At 52.9% G+C, this 18,013-nt stretch overlaps 1 pseudogene; it reads left to right on the forward strand.

Annotated features, from left to right (window-relative positions):
- Window positions 1-18,013, forward strand: part of LOC136303661 (uncharacterized) — a 372,218-nt pseudogene that overhangs the window by 148,045 nt on the left and 206,160 nt on the right.

Below are 18,013 nucleotides of genomic sequence, written 5' to 3' on the forward strand. Positions count from 1 at the left end.
TGCAGGGCAGGGATGTGGCCCTGGGGCAGGGCTGGGTGTCCCTGCTGCACCACCCGAGGCACAGCACAGGGCAGCTCCCTGCTGCCGGGCTCTGCTGCAGGGCTGAGCAGCTGGGGCTGCAGCCAGGGGTGCCCAGGGCTGTCGTGCAGAACAGGGTCCTGCGGCCCAGGGCTCTGTGCTGGGCCACGGAAAGCTTTGCTGTCCCTCCAAAGTCACTCTCAGAACTCTCAAGAGGCTCCTTGTGTTCCTCGTTCCTCCAGGGCTCAGCGGGATGAGATCAGGGTCCCACTGCAGCCTACAAGAGACTCAGGTTTTGCTTGTTGGTGGCCAGCGCCCATCAGATGGTGAATGGTCTGTGCTGAACCTTCCTGGGGCTCTACAGCTTGTGCCAGGGCTGATGGCAGGGGAATGTTTGTCTGGAGGGATCTGAGAGCTGCCAGGAAAGCACAGGGGTCCTGCAGGGACAGCGTGTGCCAGGGATCAGCAGGGAGTGGAGCTCACTGGGCACAGTCCCTCTCCTTGTGATGCCACAGGTGCCAGAGCACATCACAGCCCTGCTCCTTGTGATTTCACAGGCACCAGAGGACTGTGAAATGTGTCCTCTCTCTGCTTGATGTCACAGGCAGGCACCAATGCACATCACAGCCATGCTCCACGTGTTGTCACAGCCACCAGAGCATATCACAGCACCGCTCCTTGTGATGTCACGGGCACCAGGGGTACCTGACAACCCTGCTCCTTGTGACATCAAAGGAACCAGAGAACATCACAGCCCATCTTCTTGGGATGGCACAGGCATCAGAGCACATCACTGTGGAAAATCAGACAGCTACAGAAGCTGAGCTGGGTGGCACCGGCAGACCCTTTGGCCCTGGTACAGTGAAAGCCGTGGGAGAGATAAACTCAAGGCAAGAACAAAAGTGAAGACACCATGTCTGATCACGCTGACCGCTCTGACGAGAGAGAAAGTAACAAGGCCATTGCTAGTGCAAGAATGTAAGAAGGACTTGATAATAGAAAAGATTGTGTTACTAATGGAACAAGGGCAAAGGGGTCTGAGTGGAAAATTTTGTACGGAATGTAGAGACCTATGAATACTGGTGAACTTGTGTACTAAACTGGCTTTGCTTTGCTGACGTAGCGGAGCCCGTGTCTCTCATTTCCTGCACATCACAGCCAGCCCCGCACCTTGAGACATCACAGGCACCAGAGTAAATCCCAGCCCTGCTCCTTGTGATGTCACAGGCACCAGAGTAAATCCCAGCCCTGCTCCTTGTGACATCACAGGCACCAGAGTAAATCCCAGCCCTGCTCCTAGTGATGTCACAGGCACCAGAGTAAAACCCAGCCCTGCTCCTTGTGACATCACAGGCACCAGAGTAAATCCCAGCCCTGCTCCTTGTGATGTCACAGGCACCAGAGTAAATCCCAGCCCTGCTCCTTGTGACATCACAGGCACCAGAGAAAATCCCAGCCCTGCTCCTTGTGATGTCACAGGTACCAGAGTACCTGACCACCCTGCTCCTTGTGACATCACAGGCACCAGAGTAAATCCTAGCCCTGCTCCTTGTGACATCACAGGCACCAGAGTAAATCCCAGCCCTGCAGCTTGTGATGTCACAAGTACCAGAGTAAATCCCAGCCCTGCTCCTTGTGACATCACAGGCACCAGAGTAAATCCCAGCCCTGCTCCTTGTGATGTCACAGGCACCAGAGTAAATCCCAGCCCTGCTCCTTGTGACATCACAGGCACCAGAGTAAATCCCAGCCCTGCTCCTTGTGATGTCACAGGTACCAGAGCACATCACAGCCAGGCCCCACTCTTTGTCTTATCACAGGTACCAGAGTACCTGACAGCCCTGCTCCTTGCAATGTCATGGGCACCAGTGCACATCACAGCCAATCCCTCTCCTTGTGATATCACAGGCACAAGAGCACATTACAGCCAGCCCCGCTCCTTCCGTTATCACAGGCACCAGAGCACATCAGAGCCCTGGTCACTGTGATGTCACAGGCACCAGAGAACATGACAGCTTTGTTCCTTGTGATTTCATGGGCACCAGAGTAAATCACTGCCCCACTCCTTGCAAAGTCACAGGTGCCTGTGACATCTCAAGGAGCAGGACTGGCTGGGAGGTGTTCTGTTCTGGCTGTGAAATCACAACGTGCAGAGGTTCCAAAGGAAAAGAACACTCTCCCCCAGTTCCCTCACTACCAGTTCCTCCCAGCTACTTCCAGCATGATCCCGTTTGCTCACAACCATTCCTAGTCAGCCTCAGTGTAGTCACTCACTGCCAGTATGATCCAAGTCACCTCCAGCATGATCCCAGTTCCTCCCAGTATAAGCCCAGTTGCTTCCAATCAGCCCCAGCACACACCCAGTCACTCCCAGTTCCTCCCAGTTGCTCCTAGCATGATCCCAGTTGCTCACAGCTGCTCCTGGTCACACTCAGCATGATCCCAGTCAATCCCAGTATATCCCATTTGCCCACCGCATCGTCTTAATTGGCCCTGCAGGCTCCTACTCATTCCCAGTATGATGCCAGCATGATCCCAGTCTCCCTCGGTGTGATTGCAGTCTCCCCCACCATGGGCTAAGCTCCTCCCAGCACGATCCCCGTATAACCCAGTCACTCCCAGTGATACCACTCCTGCGATCCCCCAGCCCTCTCTGTGTTCCCCCCTCCCGGGAGGAGCCCCAAGGGCTGGAAGTGCCCAGCCAGGGTCCCCAGCAAGGCCCAGTTTGGATGTGCAGCGCCCAGTTTACCCAGTTTCCCTCTCCTTTTCCCCGGGCCGGGTTCCCCCCGGCCCCAGCGGGTGGGAGCAGCCGAGAGCCCCGCGCTGCCCATCCCGACCTGTCCCGGCTCCATCCCCGCTCCTCCCGTGGCCGCCAGGGCTTCGGGAACGGGGCACCGGGGTGTGCCTGCTCCTGGCGGAGGAGGAGGGCTGGGAGAGGAGAGATGGAGAAGGAGAGCGAGAAGGGATGGATGTACGGGAAGGGGGTGGGGTTAGGGAGGAGGAGGAGGAAGGATGGAAGGGGAGGAGCCGGAGAAGGAAGAAGAGGAGGGACAAAGGAGGGTCAAGAAAAGGAGAAGGACCACGAGGTCGAGCGCTCTCTGAATTCACAGCCCTCGGCCCGTGGCATCATCACGCCCCATCCCACAGGTGACCGGGGAGGGGGAGCTCGGCCCAGATATCCTGGGTGGTCTCTGGGTTGGGTTTTTTCGGAGGGGATATTTTGAGAATGAAAAACTCCAAAGCTGAGCAGAAAATGCCCCTTGAGGGGACACTGGGGGGTCCCAGTGTTGGCTGCCGTCAGAGGCAGCCTGGAGGAGCAGAGCCCTGTGTCCCCCAGGAGCCCAAAGTGGGGAGCCCAGAGAGGGGGGAGCGCCACCATTGGCGGGACCCTCAACAGCCTGGAGAGGGGCAGGGGGGACTCCCTGGACCCCCTGAACCCCAGAGCAGAGAACTGCGGGAGAATGGACTCTGGGACCCCAAAACCCCCCAGCATCCCTAAACGGGGAGACACGAGAGGGGGGAGTTTTTTGGATTTCTGGGGAGGGTGGGAACCAAGTAGGCGAGGGACCTCTAATACAAGCCTGACTCCCAGCAGCTGGGACAGGGGGTAACCCCCGAACACCAAAGGGGAGAGGCCAGAGACAGAGAATTCCTGGGAGGCATTTTCAGGACTGAATCTTGGTGTTTGGGAGGTTTTTATGGACCCCAGATGTCTGGTCACTTCCGGAGATGGACTTGGGCAGAGGGACCTTCAAAGTCAATGTACTCATCCTGTGTTTTTCACCTAATCAGGATTTCCCATTCCCAAACCTTGGCTAGAGAAAGGAGAAGGCTGTGAGGAAGAGGAAGATGCCCTGGGAGGCCCAGGCAGGTGAGGAAGTCACTGCTCCTTTCCCCCTCTCTCCTGCTCCATCTCCCAGCCCAGCATGGCCCCAGCTACAGGACAACCCTGCACCGACGCCGTCCTACTCAGGACAAACTGAGGGGATCTCTGTCCCCGTCCTTCTGGCACAGAGGCAAATCCCATCCTCTCCTTTTCCTTCCTCCCCCAGACAAAGAGCTGAGGATGGAGACCAGGGAGGACAAATCGCCTCAGCAGAACCTCATGGAAGAGGCTGTTTTGAGCAGCTCCATGGCGCAGGAATCTAACAGGGAGGAAAAGCCCCAGAGATCCCACATGAAGAGGGGCTCCAAACCCATCCCAGGGTGCTCTGAGGAGGAAAGACCAAACCTGTGCTGGAAAGGCAGCTGGATATCCAGCCGGATCTCTCAGCTTGTCCATGAGCAGCCTCATGATGGGGAGAAGCCCCACAAGTGCTTGGAGTGTGGGAAGAGCTTCAGGCGAAGCTTCCACCTGATCCGCCACCAGATGATCCACACTGGGGAATGGCCCTATGAGTGCTTGGAATGTCGGAAGGGCTTCAGTGAGAGCTCGAACCTGATCGTCCACCAGATGATCCACTCTGGTGAGAAGCCCTTCGAGTGTGGGGAATGTGGGAAGAGCTTCAGCCAGAGATCCAGCCTTATTGTCCACCAGAGAATCCACACTGGGGAGAGGCCCTTTGAGTGTGGGGAATGTGGTAAGAGCTACATCCAGAGCTCCAACCTGATCAGCCACCAGAGGACCCACACTGGGGAGAGGCCCTATGAGTGCTTGGAATGTGGGAAGACCTTCAGCCGGATCTCCCACCTGTCCTCCCACAAGAAGATTCACACTGGGGAAAGGCCCTACGAATGTCCCAAGTGTGGGAAGAGGTTTCACACCAGCTCAGACCTCCTCATACACGAGCGGATTCACACGGATGAGAGGCCATTCCGCTGCCCCGAGTGTGGGAAGGGATTCAAGCACAACTCCACCCTCATCACCCACCAGCGCATCCACACTGGGGAGAGGCCCTACGAGTGTCCCCAGTGTGGGAAGAGCTTCTCCTGGAGCTCATCCTTGAGACACCACCAACAGAGCCACTGGTAAGGGAACCCCTGTGAGTGCCCTGACTGTGGGAACAGCTTTGTGCACTGCTCCAACTTCATCCCCCATTAGAGGACCTACATTGGGCAGAGCCCTGGTGACCCACATTCCCAGTGGAATTCCCACCTGGCAGGTGGTCTCCACACTCTCCTGGATTCCCATGGGCACCTGGATGAACCCAAGGGCAGGAGCATCCATCAGTAGTCAAATCGACATTGGAAATTCACTGGGAAGATCTGATTTTCTAATTTTACACCCTAAAAACCTTGACTGCTCTGTCCAATTGTTTCTTCTTGTGGCATCAAGCAGTACTGGATGATCTTGATGATCTTTTCCTACCTGAATAATTTCCATCTTTATCACATCAAAACACCCAGAACCAGGGTAAAAATAAAGAAATTTAGTAAAGGGATCTAAAGCAGCCCTGTTTTACCAGGATTTGGGGGTGCATTTGGGGTTGGTTCACTGGATTTTTTGGGATTTGTGGGGGTTGCCCAGGCTGGGCGGCCAGGGCCATAATTTCATACGTGTGTGCGCAGAACGTGTCCACCTGAGCCCGGCTGTTCTCCAGGAATTCTGGTTGTCTGTCCCAGTCCCTGGCGGGGGTCTCCCCATTTTGGGGTGTGCTCCCCAAAGTGCCCAAATCGCTGCTGAAGTGCCCGAGCTGCTCCTGGCTGGGGATGTTCCTGTCCACCAACCTCTCCTGGTCAGTGCCATGGGGCGCTGGGAGGAAATTTTGGGGGATTGTGGGGGAACTAGGAGAGGCTTTTGTGGCTCTTGGGGCCATTTGTGCTGCTCGGAGGGGGTTTGGGGGGCTTTTGGGGCAGTCTGTGTAACAGTTTTGGTGGTCCTGGCCAGGCTGTGTGGCTTGGAGAGAATTTGGATGAGACTTGGGGGAGATGGAAAGGGGTTCTGGTGGTTCTTGGGGCCATTTATATGGCAAGTAGCATTTGGGGTGTCCTGGCCAGGAGCTGGGGGGGTGGTTTGAGGGTTCCAGGAGTGTCTGTGGGGCTGGGAGGGGGTTTTAGGGCAGATGTGACCCCCCTCCCCAGACCCCCAAAGCTGCCAGCAGACCCCACCCCCCAAGATGCTGCCGGGGGTGGGGGTGTCCATGCTGGGGTTCATCCTCCTGGCGCTGCAGGAGAAGGTGAGGGGCGTCCCCAGGGCCCGTGTGTGTCCCCCAGAGCGTGTGTGACCCCCCATGCCGGTGTCACCCCCTTTTCCCTCCCCACAGGGCTCCTGCCCCAGCTCCTGCTGCCCCCGGGGGGAATTTGGGGAGGGGGCAGAGGGGGTGCACAGCCCCCGCCGGGGGATGACCCCGGCCCAGCCCCTTTGTTTAGCACCAAGCTGGGCTTGGGGCCGCAGGGGGAAGAGGCCCAGGGGAAGCAGATCCTGCAGGTGGGACAGGGCTTGGGCTCAGGGCAAGGTCCTGCCCTGCACACCTAGCTCAGGTGTGACCCTGCCCCGGGAAGGGAGCGGGACATTCCCATCCCCACGGATCCTATCCCCAAAATACCACTTTTGGGATCCCTCATCCGTCTCCGCAGTCCCCCCTCCAACATCTCCAGGCCTCTGGGAAGAGCTCAAGGGGATGGAATTTCCCAACCAGCAAGGCCCAGTGTAGATGTGCAGCCCCCAGTTTTCCCAGTTTCCCTCTCCTTTTCCCCGGGCCGGGTTCCCCCCGGCCCCAGCGGGTGGGAGCAGCCGAGAGCCCCGCGCTGCCCATCCCGACCTGTCCCGGCTCCATTCCCGCTCCTCCCGCGGCCGCCAGGGCTTCGGGAACGGGGGAGGAGGAGGAGGGGGGAGGGAGGAAGAGGCGGAGCAGCAGCGGGAAGCGGGAGGAAGAAGAGCAGAGGAGGGACCGAGCGGCCCCAGCGCTCCCTGAACCCGCAGCCCCCCGGGACCATCGGCCCCATCCCGCAGGTGCCCGGGGAGGCGGAACTCGCCCCGAATATCCCGGGTGGGGTCCCTGGGTTCGGTTTTTTTGGGGTATGTTTGGGGCTTGCAGGGCTCCCCCCTCGGGGGACATGGCGGGGTCCCCGGGAGGTGTTTTTGGGGGGTCCCGGTGTCGGCAGAGCCCCGGCGGGGGGCGGGGGAATGCGGGTCCCCCCAGGTGGGGGTTGGGCTTCCCGGGCCGGGCCCTCCGAGCTCTGCCGGGGCCACGTGGGGAGCGGCGGGACCGGCGGGGGGACACCGGGTTTGGGGAGCCCGGCAGAGATCCGGGCTTTGGGGACCCCCTGAGCGGGACCCCAGAGACAGGAGAGCCCCAGGAGCCCAAAGCGGGGACCCCGAGAGGGGGGACCCCTGGGATTGCCGGGACCCCTTTGGGGGGTGCTGGGGCTGGAGGGGCGGGATGGCCGGGAAAGGGGTTCGGGGCTCCCGGTGCCGGCAGCGGCTGCTCCCAGGATGAGCCCAGTCAGTCCCAGTATGATCCTGATCACTTCTCACTCCCTCTAGGATCCCTGTTGCTCCCAGTATGAGCCCAGTGAGTCCCAATATGGGCCTGGTCCCTTGCCCTCACTCCCTGCCTGATCCCAGTATGACCCAGTCACTCCCAGTCATTTCCTATTATGTTACAATTTGCCCCCAGCACGGTCCCAGTTCCTGCGAGTTCCTCCAGCTTTTGTGCAGTGTGTTCCCAGTTCTCCCAGTTGCCCCTAGTACAGTCCTGGTAATTCCCAGTATGATCCCAGCCTCTCCCAGCAGGGCTCCAGTCACTCCCACTTGCCCCCAGCACATTCCCAGTGGCTCCCAGTGTGGTCCTAGTCCCCACCTGCATGGTCTCAGGCATTCCCAGTATATCCCAGTTGTCCTGAACATTCTTGTAGTCATTCCCAGGCACTCCCAGCTACCCCAGTGTGGTTCAGATGCCCCCAGTTTTATCCCAGCCACTCCCAGTGCATCCCAGTTGTTACCAGCATGCATCCTATCATTCACAGTTGCTCCCAGTTCCTGCCAGTGTGGGAGCAGTTGGCTCTCAGCATGGGCCCTGTAGCTCCCAGTAACCCCCAGCCTGGGTCTAGTCACGCCTTAATCCATAATCCCAGTATGATTGTAGCCAATCCCAATATGATCCCAGTCACTTGCAGTCTAATTCCAGTCACTCCCAATCGCTACCAGGATGAGGCCAGTGGCCCCCAGTTGCTCCCTGTCAATGGCAGCATGACCCCAGTAGCCTCCAGTATGATCCCTGTGATTCCCTGTCTATCCCAGTATATCCCAGTCACTCCCAGTTGTCCTCAGTTGCTTTCAGCTTGATCCCAGTTGCTCACAGCCACTCCCAGTCACCCTCAGTGCGGTCCCAGTTGCTGCCACTATGATCCACTATGATCCCAGTCTACCCCAGCATGGCCCAACTGCTCCCACTGAAATCCAGTAGTATCCCAGTTTCCCCCAGCATGGTTCCAGTTGCTTCCTGTTCCTCCCAGTTGTGCCCAGTTTCCCCTGGTATAGTCCCAGTCCTGTCCCCATATAATCCCAGTCCCTCCCAGCATGGTCCCAGACATTTCAAGTTGCCCCCAATGTACACTGTGTTAATCCCATTCACTCCCAGTAGCCCCCAGCATGGTCCCAGTTCTGCCTAGCATGGTCTTGCCTGTTCCCAGTGTGGTTCCAGTCATCCCAGTGTGGTTAACAGACACTCCCAGTATATCCCAGTTGCCCTCAGCATGCTCGTAGCTATGCCTAGTCGCTCCCAGCTGCCCCATTAAGGTTCCAGTTACCCCAGTACAAACCTGTCCCTCCCAGTGATGCCACTCCTGGGATCCCCCACCCCTCGCTGTGTTCCTCCCTCCCAGCTCTCCTGAGAGGAGCCCCAAGGGCTGGAAGTGCCCAGCCAGGGTCCCCAGCAAGGGTCAGGGGCAGCTGACTCTTGGGGAACAGGGAATGGGGCATCGAGGGTGTCGCTGCTCCTGGGGGAGGAGGAGGAGGGATGGAGGAGGAGGGACAAATGAGGATCAAGAAAAGGAGAAGGAAGGAGGAGGTCGAGAGCTCCCTGAATTCACAGCCCCCCAACACATGGGAGAATCGCCCCCCACCTCCCCCACCAATCCCGCAGGTGACCGGGGAGGGGAGCTGGGCCTGGATATCCTGGAGGGGTCCCTGGGTTGGGTTTTTCTGGGGGGGGGATGTTTGGAGAATAAAGATCTCCAAAGGTGAGTGGAAAATGCCCCTGGAGGGGACATTAGTGGGTCCCAGTGGTGGCTCCCAGCAGAGGCAGCCTGGAGGAGCAGAGCCCTGTGTCCCCCAGGAGCCCAAAGTGGGGAGCCCAGAGAGGGGGCAGAACCATGATTTGTGGGACCCTCAACAGCCTGGAGAGGGGCAGGGGGGACTCCTTGGACCCCCTGCACCCCAAAGCAGAGAATTAGGGGAGAAAGGACCCTAGGATCCCAAAAGCCCCTGGTGTCTCTAAATGGGGAGATAGAAGAGGGAGTAGGTTTTCAGATTCCTGGAACCTCTGGCAGCCTGGACAGGGAGGAATCCCAGAACCCTAAAATGGAGAGACCAGAGACAGGGAACTCCTAAGAGGTTTTTTCAGGGCAGATTTTTATGGACATATGATGCTGACTTCTAGAGATGGACTTGGGCAGGGGGACCTTCAAACCCAAGGTGCTCACATCTTGTTTTGCCTGCAAACCAGGATTTCCCATTCCCAAACCTTGGCCGGATGGAGGGCGAGGCTGTGAGGAAAAGGAAGATGCCCCAGGACAGCCAGACAGGTGAGGAGGAAGTCAGTGCCCCTTTCCCCTCTCTCCTGCTCCATCTCCCAGCCCAGCATGGCCCCAGCTGCAGGACAAACCCCCTGCCAGTGATGAACTGGGGGGAATCTCCTTCCCCTTCCCTCTGGCACGGAGGCAAATCCCATCCTCTCCTTGTCCTTCCTTCCCCAGACAAGGAGCTGAGGATGGAGACCAGGGAGGACAAATCCCCACAAAAGAACCTCGTGGAAGAGGCTGATTTGAGTGACTCCATGGGGCAGGAATCCAATGGGGAGGAAAATCTCCAGAGATCCCACAGGATAAGCTCCAGCCCCAGCCCAGGGAGCTCTGATGAGGAAAGACTCACCCTGTGCCAGGAAGGCAGCCAGAGATTGAGCCAGAGCTCTGAGCTGGTGGTCCATGAGCTGTTTCATGAAGAGGAGAAGCCCCACAAGTGTGGGGAATGTGGGAAAAGCTTCAACTGGAGGTCCCGCCTGATCCGCCACCAGATGATTCACACTGGGGAGAAGCCCTACGAGTGTCCTGAGTGTGGGAAGGGCTTTAGAGACACCCCTGGATTGATCATCCACCATCGCATCCACACCGGGGAACGGCCCTTCGAGTGTGGGCAATGTGGCCAGAGCTTCAACCGGAGCTCCCACCTGACCTCCCACCTGAAGATCCACACTGGGGAGAGGCCCTACGAGTGTTCTGAGTGTGGGAAGACATTCCAGACCAGCTCCCTTCTCCTCGTACACCAGCGGATTCACACAGATGAGAGGCCATTCCGCTGCCCCGACTGCAGGAAGGGCTTCAAGTACAACTCCCACCTCGTCAGGCACCGGCGCATCCACACTGGGGAGAAGCCCTACGAGTGTCCTGAGTGTGGGAAGAGATTCAGAACGAGCTCAGTCTTGAATCAGCACCAATGGAGACACCGGTAAGGGAAGCCCTGCGAGTGCCCCAGCTGCAGGAGGAGCTTCATCCTCTGCTCCAACTCCATCCCCCATCAGAGCACCCACGCTGGGGAGAGCCCTGGTGAGCCACATTCCTGGTAATCCAGGTTGGGAAGACACCTGGCTGGTGGTCACCACATCCTCCTGGATCCCCATGGGCACCGGGATGAACACAGGGGCAGGCACATCTGTTGAGACTCAGATCGACATTGCAAGTTCATTGAGAAGAGCTGATTTTTTACCTTGTCTTGGTTTGAAAGACAGGTGTCTGCTGAGGAAAGCAGGAGCCTCCCTTGGAATGGAAAATGTAAACCCCCTCCCTCCAAATTATTATAATTTTGAAATTAAGGAGCTCTCAGGCAAAGGTATGAGAATAGGAATAACTGTTCTTTAGTGGTGTGTATAATAAAGCAAACAAACAACAGCTACAGCATTAACAACAAACAGAACCACAAACCCAGTGACCCCTTCTTGGCCGTGGGCACTTTCCCCTGATTCCCCTACAGCCGCAGGGGTGCTGTGGTGTGAGCTCGGGGAGCATGTGGTAATAATGGCAGCTTGACCAAGATAGGAAGGGATGAAGAGAGGCTTTTCGTCACAAACCCCTGGGGCAGTCAATCCCAGGGCCCCAGCAGCAAGCTGGGCTGGCACCTATATGTAGAGTTATAATCCAATTAGTTTTAGTAAGTTGACAATATGGGGATAGAGAGTAAAATGTCCTAAAGTAACTTTAGGATGCTTATATCCCCAGTCATCTGTTCTGTATATTCTGTATGTGTTCTGTGTCTTTAAAACTAGCTCTAAAAACAAAACAAACAAAAAAACCCCACACACAATTTGTTTTAGAAAAACAGCATTCACTCCTACACATTTTTTTCTCTAAACCCTATGTATTCATCAAAAACACAACAACCAAACAAAAACCTTTTTTTTTTGCTTTTAGTTAGTTTAGCTAGCTGAAGCAAACAAGCTCCCTAAACTGTTTTTTTTCCCTTAAAATTGTTTAAACCTATCCTAAACTAAAACCACCAAAAAACACCAAAATCTCGCACCTACAACCCACCAAAACCTAAACCTCCAAAAAAAACCTAAAAAACCCTAAAACTAATAAAACTAAGTATAACTCTAAGTGTAACTACATACAGGCAGGGGTGTGGGGCTACAGTGCAGGGAAAGGTTGGAGCAGTGCACAAGAAGCAGCGGGGTGGGGCAGCAGGGGCCTGGCTCCCAGTCGGGCAAGGAGAGGCAAACTCAGGGTCAGGGCACCCGAGCAGATGGTGCTAGGTCTGTCTTTTAATGAGTAACCCTTGATAAACAAGCACTCACTTTAAAATTTCAAAGGTTTATTGAACCTTAACAAAGGGAGAAAGGGACAGCACTGGGAGCGTGGCCGACTGCCAGAGGCTCATCCACAAAATGGCAGCTCCACTTTTTATACCCCTGGTATGACATCAGCCAACCCTGGGCCCTCCCAAAGTCTGCCGCTCAACTCTTCTTTGCCATCCAAAAATGGAGTCCTTCTTGCAGCGTGACTGGAGGTGAGGTGCTGTCATGCCAGGCCTCCCCAGTACGAGCTTTCCCCATTCCCAGCTGCCCCATGCAAGGGTCCGTGGCCTGGAGACTCCCGCACAGCCAGGCTGGTGTTTCCGTGCCTGGTGCTTCCAGCAGCCTCTCCCCACCTCTTGTGCACTTCGTGTCTTGCCTCCAATCTGACACATTCCAAATCCACCCAACTGTCCAATGTCCTCAAGCTGCAACAGACTCAGGTACAGATCCTGTGCAGTGCTGACCAGAGCTCAGGTGCCTGCACTCAGATTATGGGCAATCTGGCCATCTCACTTATGAGGATGGTGCCTTTTCAAACCAGTTATGAGGATGGTGCCTTTTCAAACCAGTTATGAGGATGGTGCCTTTTCAAACCAATTATGAGGATGGTGCCTTTTCAAACCAATGATGAGGATGGTCCCTTTTCAAACCAGTTATGAGAACAGTGCCTTTTCAAACCAGTTCTCCCAAGTCTGACTCTCGCACTAACCACACTCCCAGACTGCATCCCACTCACACCCCAAGCACACTCCCGGACTCCGTCTCCCCCTCGCACAATACTCTCAATCCTCCAGATCTTTCCATCTGCAGTTTTTCAGGGGGCCTTTCCCCTCCTTCCCCCTCCTCTTTATCCTTATTTGGTCCTTTATTGTCCCCGAGGTGTCGACTTGCAAATCAGCAATGACCCCAGGAGAAGCCAATCGAGCCGCGAGATCAGGGGGTGGAACTCTCGTCCAAAATCTCCTAGGGCCATGGAGACGAGGTTTTAATGCCAGATGAGTCCCCAGTTGTGAGAAATGACCGCTCACTTTAAAATTTCAGAGCTTTATTAAACCTCAACAAACACAACAAAGGACTGAATAAGGAGAAAGGACCAACCCAGACTGTCCAGTGGCAGCAATACAGAGGGGGGCAAAGGGGGCTGTAGAGAGAACTGGGGGTGTCCAAACAACAAACTACAATAACACAACCATACATCAACAGAACTTCTTTTAATGTACACACACTATTCATCCGATAATTGTGAGAGCCAATCATCATACTACTCATCTCTAACAGTGAGGTAGGTGATGATGATGAGGTCCCAGTGCAGTGGCTGCTCTCACGAGCAGAGGATCACCCCATGGCAGAAGAAGCAGCTCTGGGCTGGGCTCTGGCAGCAGCAGGGAATTCCTTACCCCAAGCAGCAGCTCCGACCTTCCTCCTCTTGAGAGGAATGACAGACTTGTCTTTACAAACAAGCAGTGGATCTGCTGGTAGGTAAAACCAGCACTGAGAGATGAAAGAAACAATGGGGAGGATTCCACTGATTGATGAATGGAAAAGAAGATATTTGCCTTTACAAACAAACTGTATGTTTGCTGATAAATGAAACTGGATATTGAAAGAGGAAAGAAACAATGGGGAAAACCCATAAATTCCGTAAGAATTAAAAATTAAAAGGGGGGATTATACATTAAAGGGGAATTTTAGGTATTAGGCACTCCAGGAAGTCTGTAACTCTCAAGTACCTCAGCCAATGGAGAAAGAGAGAGGGAAATGCGGCCGGGAAATGAGGATAAATAAGAGGCTGCATCCTCCAAAATTTGAGAGACCCCAGGGGAAATGCCTCATGGTCTCTCCCTTTATTCGAATAAAGAAAAAGGATTCCTCTGTCTCCTTTTTGGACAGAAACCTCTGACGTTTGTGGAATAATTTTCCTAACACTCTGAAGCCAAGAGAGAGAGAGCCAGCAGCTGCCCCAGCCCCATCTTTTACCTGCCCGATTCTCTCGATATCTCTGCCCCTCAGAAAGAAATTCTTAAGTAAAAGAAGTGCAACCAGATGCTCTCTTCCCCTGAGCTTGATCACTTCTTTCATTTTCTTAAGTGCCCAGTTGTTAGTGTTTCCTAGCAAGAAATGGGGAAAAAATCTATAAAAAGGAACAAAAGGAAGAAAACCCAAACCTTTACACCCTAAAAAACATGCCCCATCCAATTGTTTCTTCTGGTGACATTGAGCAAAGCTAAGATGATCCTTGGAGGTCTTTTCCAGCCTAAATAATTTCCATCTTTATCCCATCAAAACACCAAGAACTGGGGTAAAAAATAAAGAAACAAAGAGATCTAAAGCTGCACCATTTTACTGGGGTTTTGAGGTGAATTTGGGATTCAGAGGAGTCTTCAGGAGGATGTGGGTGTTGTAGGGCTGTAAAGCCAGGCAGATGGGGCTACAGTCTCCTAGTTGTGCTGGCAGAACATGTCCACCTGAGCCCGGCTGTTCTCCAGGAATTCTGGTTGTCTGTCCCAGTCCCTGGCCTGGGTCTCCCCATCCAGGGTGTCCCCCCCACAAGTGCCCAAATCGCTGCTGAAGTGCCCGAGCTGCTCCTGGCTGGGGATGTTCCTGTGCACCAACCTCTCCTGGTCGGTGCCATTGGGGACTGGGAGGGGTATTAGGGACTCCTGGGAGCACTGGGAGGAGGTTTGGGGGGCTTTTGGGACAGTCTGTGAGGGGGTTTTGGTGGTCGTGGCCAGGCTGTGTGGCTTGGAGAGAATTTGGGGGAGATGGAAAGGGGTTTTGGTGGCTTTTAGGGCTATTTATATTGCAGGGAGTGTTTGGGGGAGTCCTGGCCAAGGCCTGTGGGGTGGTTTGAGGTGTCTGGGAGTGTCTGTGGGGCTTTAGGAGGGGGTTTTAGGGCAGATGTGACTCCCCCCCAGACCCCCAAAGCTGCCAGCAGGCAGCCTCAGTGGCCAGCAGCACCCCAGACACAGCCCGCAGCCACAGGCACATCCAGCTGCTCCTCAAGGTGCCAAGCGGGGCACACAGACACACCCTGGCACAAGAGGAGCCACATTCAGCTGCTCCTGAGTCCCCACGGAAGGAATAAGAGCTTGACTCAGCCAATATATCAAGCAACAATTGATTTATTAATTCGGTAATTCAAACGATAAAATGTGAGCAAAGCAGCGTGCTGGGTACAGTGGGGGGGTTTCCCCTCCAGCTGCACACCAAATGCTGGTTTTTGCTGGTATTTTTTTGGTGGTTTCCTCCTAGTTTCTATTTGTGAAGTCCGATTTCCATACCCCATTGTGATCAGCTCCTATTGCTGACGTCGAATTTCTATCACCCCAAGGTTGTAAATTAGTGATGGTGATGTGCAGTTTCCCGTGCCCAGAATCATACGTCGGTGATGGTGAGGCCCAGCTCCTCTTTCCAGGGCCATAAATCAGTGATGGTGATGTTTGGCTTCCCCTCCCAGGATCATGCATCTGTGATGATGGGGTCCAGTTTTCCTTTCCAGGATCCTCAATTTTTTTAACTGTTTTTTTTTCCTTAAGATAAGCTCACTTCCTTCTTTTATTTAGGTGATTACCACTTTTTAAAATCCTAAAGCTGTAGTTCAACACCTCTTATTACAAAGCAGCTCAAAGCTTACAATAATTTTGTTTCAAAGCAAATAATAATACTTATGCATTCTTCTATCCTACATGCTAAAGGCCTAAAAAACCCTTAAAACTTATATTGTGAGAACATTAAAACTCACATTATTCACTTATAAGCATGCAAAATATTTGTCCAAAAGCCTCTTTCCATGCTTTTTTTCCATTTGTTTATTAAAACTCATTTTTATAACTGTCCCGTGGCCTCATTCGACATATTTCACAACAACTACACCGGCCACCTTTTTTGTTTTACCTGAGAGGAAACACAACCTCACGTTTCACACCCACAGCGGGGCTGCCCCTGTGCTCCTGCAGGCCTGCACAGCTCTTTCCTCTTTCCTGGCACAAAATCCCCTCGGGCAGCTTCCCTGGAGCCCTCTGGGACTGCTACCCGGGGTCTCAGCTCCTTAGACCTCTGTGTGCCAAAGACTCCGGGAGGTACCTGGGAGGAGTCTCAGGAAGATCCTGGAGGATGCAGGTTCACTGCAAAAGCGGAAATTGATCAAGGTCAGCTTCCCTGGAGCAATCTGGGGCTGCCAGACAGGATTTGTTGTCCTGAAACTGGAGGTTGAGACTGAGAGATGCCTGGGAACAATGTCAGGTTGATTCACAGAAGATCCAGTTTCCAAAAATCATCTCAGGTACCTGCCTTGGAGCTGTTATAGGTACATACTATAAAGTTGGCTTTTCACAAATACTAAAATGAATGCTACATGTATAACGTGGGAAAGTTTTACTGTATTCATCTAGTTTCTTTTATTATTAAAAGGGTTTAGAAATGGTGATGTAATGAATGTGTATATTTTTTGCGTGGTTGTGGCATAGTGTTAAAAGTAAAGACCGTTTTTATAACATCTAAACTGGCTAAACCAGGAGGATGAAGAGGGTCCTCCGGCATTCCTGAATTGTCCAGATGAAGACAGTGGTGAATCAAAGCTCCAAGAAGGAATTTATTGAACCTGTGCTAGCAGAGGAATGGAGCCACTCGCAGAAGGGTCTGCAAGATAAAATGGTTCGGGAGGAGTTAAAACTGAACAGAGAGAATTCAAACTCAAGAGGAATGTTTGAATCGTGCATTAGGATCTATTGAATGTGTAACAACTCTGTATCCTAATTGTCTTTTTATTAAACTTCTTAAATTTTACCAAGAAAGCAAACCTCGTTTTTCACACCCTCTTGCTGTGTTTCTGTTTTGCCTTCTCCTGTTCCCCTCCTGTTGTGTTTCTTTTTCACTTTCTCCTGTTCCCCTCTTGTTGTGTCCCTGCCCTTGCAGCTCCTGCAGCCTCCAGGGCCACTTTTCCCCTTCGGGTGGTCCCGATGACTCAGGGAAAGGATGTGGGAAACGGATTTGTAGAGAATTCTCAAAGCCTGACAGAAGGCTCACACAGTATATGTGTCTGTATGCAAACTCTGAGATAAGAAATGCTGACTTAGAAATGCCATGGAATAGGACGGACGTTGTTGAGAGAGAAATGGAACTGGAAACAAGTTTCAAATGATGGCCTTGCAAATAAGACTGGATACTTTGGAGAAATAAAACTTTGAAAGATGCATTGTAGTAGGACCCACGAGGAGTAATTTTGGATGATTGGCTTTAAGGCATTACAGCATTGTGTGGCAAAAGCTGACAGGCCAAAAAACCCTTATAATGTGTTGTAATTAGGAAATAGTTTGGCTCCTGATTGTGATGGCATTAATTATAACATCTGTACTGTCTCACCCTTCACACGAGACTGAAAATGGAATAAAAGTTTTTAAAACGCTTCTCAGCTGCCCCATCTTTGGGTCAGAAAAGGGATAATGTGACAAAATCCTCTGCCCAGCTTAGGATGGAGGGGTCCCCGTGTCCAGAGCTGCTCGGGCCAGCAGGACAGGACTGAGCGTGGACACAGGATATGCCCAGAGCACAAGGCTGGTGTTGCTGGTAATGTTAAATTAAATACAGCCTAGTAAGATTTCACACAACTGAATAAAATCTAAATTGAAACTCGTACAACTCACATTTTATACCGTTCAGTACCGTTTACTACAACTGACATTTAAACAAATGCAGCTTAAAAGTTTACAACATTAATTGCAATTTAAATTGAAATTCATACAACTTAAAATTAATACAAGTAAATCTAACTTACTGGAATGTAAGCCTTATTTCATATAACTTAAAGTTAATGCAAATAAATACTATTTAAATTTAAACTGATACAACTTAGTTTTATGCAATTAAACAATAGTTAATAGAATTTAAATTCACATAACCTAAAGTTAATGCAACTAAATATTGTTCAATACCATTGAAAGTAATACAACTTAAATTTACACAACTAAATACAGTTTAATACAATAGCAATTTAAACTTATCCAATTTAAAATTACTACAAGTAAATACAAATGAATGCAATCTGAATT

Source organism: Chamaea fasciata, unplaced genomic scaffold, assembly GCF_029207755.1.
Source record: "Chamaea fasciata isolate MVZ Bird 193981 ecotype frontalis unplaced genomic scaffold, bChaFas1.0.hap1 SCAF_40, whole genome shotgun sequence".
Lineage (NCBI taxonomy): Eukaryota > Metazoa > Chordata > Aves > Passeriformes > Sylviidae > Chamaea > Chamaea fasciata.